Source organism: Rana temporaria, chromosome 3 (genome assembly GCF_905171775.1).
Source record: "Rana temporaria chromosome 3, aRanTem1.1, whole genome shotgun sequence".
NCBI classification, from domain to species: Eukaryota; Metazoa; Chordata; class Amphibia; order Anura; family Ranidae; genus Rana; species Rana temporaria.
The window spans coordinates 312879153-312883353 of record NC_053491.1 but is presented as its reverse complement, the minus strand read 5'-3'; positions in this window follow the sequence as shown (position 1 = coordinate 312883353).

The following is a 4201-nucleotide window of genomic DNA, read 5'->3' as shown; positions in this document are numbered from 1 at the left end:
CAGGCTTACAAGATCACCTGAGGCAGGCCAGAAAAGTCTGTTGTTATTTATGTCAGTCATACAATGCCAGTGCTTGGCTGGCTGACATTTAAAGGGAATGCAACCTGCCCACCAGGTGAACTCAACGTTGGCAATGTTGCACACACATCAGAGGGCCATCAATGAGTACCTGTGCGAGTATGTCACCAGGGCAAGGTCAGGGGAGCTTGGCTTCTTTTTCCCACGCCAGTGGCTACTGATCAAGAATGCATGCACTGTCCTGTCACCATTTGAGGAGGCCACAGGGATGGTGAGCAGCGACAATAAATGCATCAGTGACACTGTCCCTTTAGTCTTCCTGTTGGAGCACATGCTTCATGGAATCATGGACAGGGCACTTGCGATTTTTTTTCGGTACTGCGACATTATGGCGGACACTTCGGACACGTTTGACACATTTTTGGGACCATTGGCATTTTTATAGCGATCAGTGCTATAAAAATGCATTGGATTACTATAAAAATGCCACTGGCAGTGAAGGGGTTAACACTAGGGGGCGGGGAAGGGGTTAAGTATGTCCCTGTGTGTTCTTACTGTGGGGGGGGGAGTGGCCTCACTAGGGGAAACACTGATCCTCTGTTCATACATTGTTTACACACACAGCTCCCGGTCCCCGCTCTGTAACGAGCAATCGCGGGTGCCCGGCGGCGATCGAGCCCGCCGGGCACACGCACGGGAGTCGGGGGCGCGCGCACGCGCCCCCCGAGCGGACGTATAGCTACGGGCTCTCGCCCAGAAGAGCCGACCTGCCGCCGTATAATGACGGTGGCTGGTCGGCTAGTAGTTAACATGGCTGGTGTAAAGTTAAGGCATGAGAAAGCAGCAACGGGAAAAAACGACTTGCGACGACGTAACGCACGCGAGTACCTTCGTGGATTGCCGTAAAAGCTAATTTGCATACCCGACGCTGGAAAACGACGCGAACTCCACCCAGCGGCGGCTGAAGTATTGCAGCCTAAGATCCGAAGGCGTACGAAGCCTTAAGCCTGTCGGATCTTAGCCAAAAGCCGTCGTATCTTGTTTGTGAATCACAAATTAAGATACGATGCGGCAAATTTGAAAATACGCCGGAGTATCAGTAGATACTCCGGCGTATTTCTTCTGTGAATCTGGCCCATAGTCCCTGGGGGACCCCCACGCCATTTTTTTTTTATTTTGGTGCAGGGTTGAAGGGCCTAATGGGCCTGGTATGGATTTTGCGGGGGACATCCACAATCAACCTCCCTGCACCCTGCCCCTCCTCAGCCTGGTGCTCCAGCGCTGGAGAATAAGGGTGGAAAGCAGTGATTGACAGCCATGGCTCTTTACTCAGAGGGGACCGAGAAATGAGCATTCAACAGTCAAAAAACTGCTCACATCCCTGACTTATGCCGCGTACACACGACCGTTTTTCGGGATGTAAAAAATTATGTTTTTTTTTAATGTCATTGAAAACGATCGTGTGTGGGCTCCAGAGCATTTTTCACGACGCAAAAAATGGGCATTAAAAATTTAGAACATGCTCTAAATTTTCACATCGTTTTTAACATCGTAAAAAATGGTCGTGTGTGGGCATTAACGACGTGAATAACCGCGCATTAGCGTTCCTAATGGAGATAGCAAATTCGTCACGCTGTAACAAACTGAAAAGCACGAAGACTGAAAAGCGCAAATCGTCTCTCACCAAACTTTTACTAACACGAAATCAGCAAAAGCAGCCCCAAGGGTGGTGCCATCCCAACGGAACTTCCCCATTATAGTGCCGTTGTACGTGTTGTATGTCACCGCGCTTTGCTAGAGCATTTTTTTTTACGATCGTGTTTAGGCAAGGCCGGCTTAACAATAATCGGGTTGAAAAAAACGTAGTTTTTTCTAGACCATTAAAAATGGTTGTGTGTACGCGGCATTAGAGCCGGTGGGGGATTGCTACAATATCACACCGATACTACAGCAGGGAGGTGAGTATAGATGTTTGGTTTTTAGAATCCCTCACTTCTCCTTTAAATCGAAGATTCAATTGGGCCGATAGGAGGCTCTGTAGTACCATTTTCGTTCAGGCTTCTTTTGTGTGCTTCAAATAATCATATATTTGTGAACAAAAATCAATTATGTACCATTTACACCTGAGTGTTTTTTTTATCCTAAAATGTTCAACATCCAAAATTTTGTTTTGAGACATCAATAGAAAGACCTTGAAAAACATACTAAGTAGCTTTCCATTGATTAAAAATAATTACAAAAATGCTCATGCAAAAAACCCTATACAATCTCTGAGGCAGGGGTTCTATACTTTATAAACAAAGTACCAGTTTACTGTTCTTCTAACTTAAAGCGGTAGTTCACCCTAATTGTCAAGTTTTTCTTGTTAAAACCAGCAGCCATTGTACTGTATCTATCCGTTTTTTTTATTTTTTTAATAGGCCTCCTTACCTTGGAATGAGGGCCTTTTGTGAGCTGTCACTCACATTTCCCCGCGGGAGTGGGCGTGGTTTCGAAAAATCCCCGATCAGCGCTATGTCTCCTGGGAGCGAGTCCTGAGAATCCCAGGAGACGCGCTGTGTTTGAAATCCCGCGGGTCACGTGACTAGTCTGGCTAGTCACAGCGGGGAGTGTCCTTTTCAGGACGCTGCCGGCCGTTGTCCTAGCAACTATGCAGTGTTGACGGCGCGGCTCGCCGTCACACTGCATAGTTGCTAGGACAACAGCCGGCAGCGTCCTGAAAAGGACACTCCCCGCTGTGACTAGTCACGTGACCCGCGAGATATCGCAAGATTTCAAACACGGCGCGTCTCCTGGTATTCTCAGGAGACACCGCATCCCGGAAGATAATACAGGAGGGATTCACGGTGCCAGCAGTTAAGATGGCAATGTCCATCATCAGATTTTATAAAATCTTCTTTTGGGGGAAATCGTCCTGGTGGCGGCTGCGACTAGGAGACTGGTGAGTACAATTTTCGTTGTACCATCAGCTTTACAAAAACGTCTTTAAAAAAAAACGTTTTCCCGCGGAACTACCGCTTTAAGTGTGGCTGAACTGTGGCCAGTGGGAGTAGAAAATGTCCTTTGTGTCAGTGGGAGTAAGCAATGCCCCATCTTTGTTATTAGGGGTAGAAAGTGCCCCATCATTGTTGTCAGTGGGAGGAATAGTCTCCCATCATTGGTATCAGCGGGAAGAATAGTGCCCCATCATTGGTGTCAGTGGGAGGAATAGTGCACCATATTTGGTATTAGGGGGAGGAATAGTGCCCCATCATTGGTATCAGTGGGAGGGATAGTGCCACATCATTGGTATCAGTGGGGGGAATAATGCCCCATCATTGGTATCAGTAGGAAGAATAGTGCCCCATCATTGGTATCAGTGGGAGGGATATTGCCTCATCATTGGTATCAGTGGGGGGAATAATGCCCCATCATTGGTATCGGTGGGGGGAATAGTGCCCCATCATTGGTATCAGTGGGTGGGATATTGTCCCATCATTGGTATCAGTGGGTGGGATATTGTCCCATCATTGGTATCAGTGGGAGGAATATTGCCCTACCATTGGTATCAGTAGGAGGAATAGTGCCCCATCATTGGTATCAGTGGGTGGGATATTGTCCCATCATTGGTATCAGTGGGTGGGATATTGCCCCATCACTGGTGTCAGTGGAAAGAATAATGCCCCAAGGGCCTGATAAATGCAAGCAAAGGGCCGCATCTGGCCCCGGGCACAGTTTGGTGACCACTGCTCTAAGGCCTCTTGCATGCTGACATATAAATATGCCACATTTATAGACATCCATTTTTTACTGATCTGATTGCCGCCCATTGTTTCTCATGGGTCTGTACACTTGTGCTGCGTATAGATCAGTAAAAGAAAATCCAAAAATCGGTGTTGCTGGTCCCTATTTTCTGCCTACATGTGAATATATACATGTATGACACAATTTGTAAGCGTGTTTATACAATGGTGTGAATATGCACATGCATACACACAGGAGATGTTTATACACCAGTACTGTGTGCATGTAGACTTGGAAAATGGAGCAAAGACATGAGCTGAGGTGCGAGGACAGAGGCCAGGGAAGGTGATCAGGGAAGGTGGCCCCTGGGAGGAGGCTTGGACGGATCACTGAGTGGGAGGAGACAGGAGAACGTCTGGGGCAGAGCAGCGCTGTGATTGGACGAGGAACACATATGAGG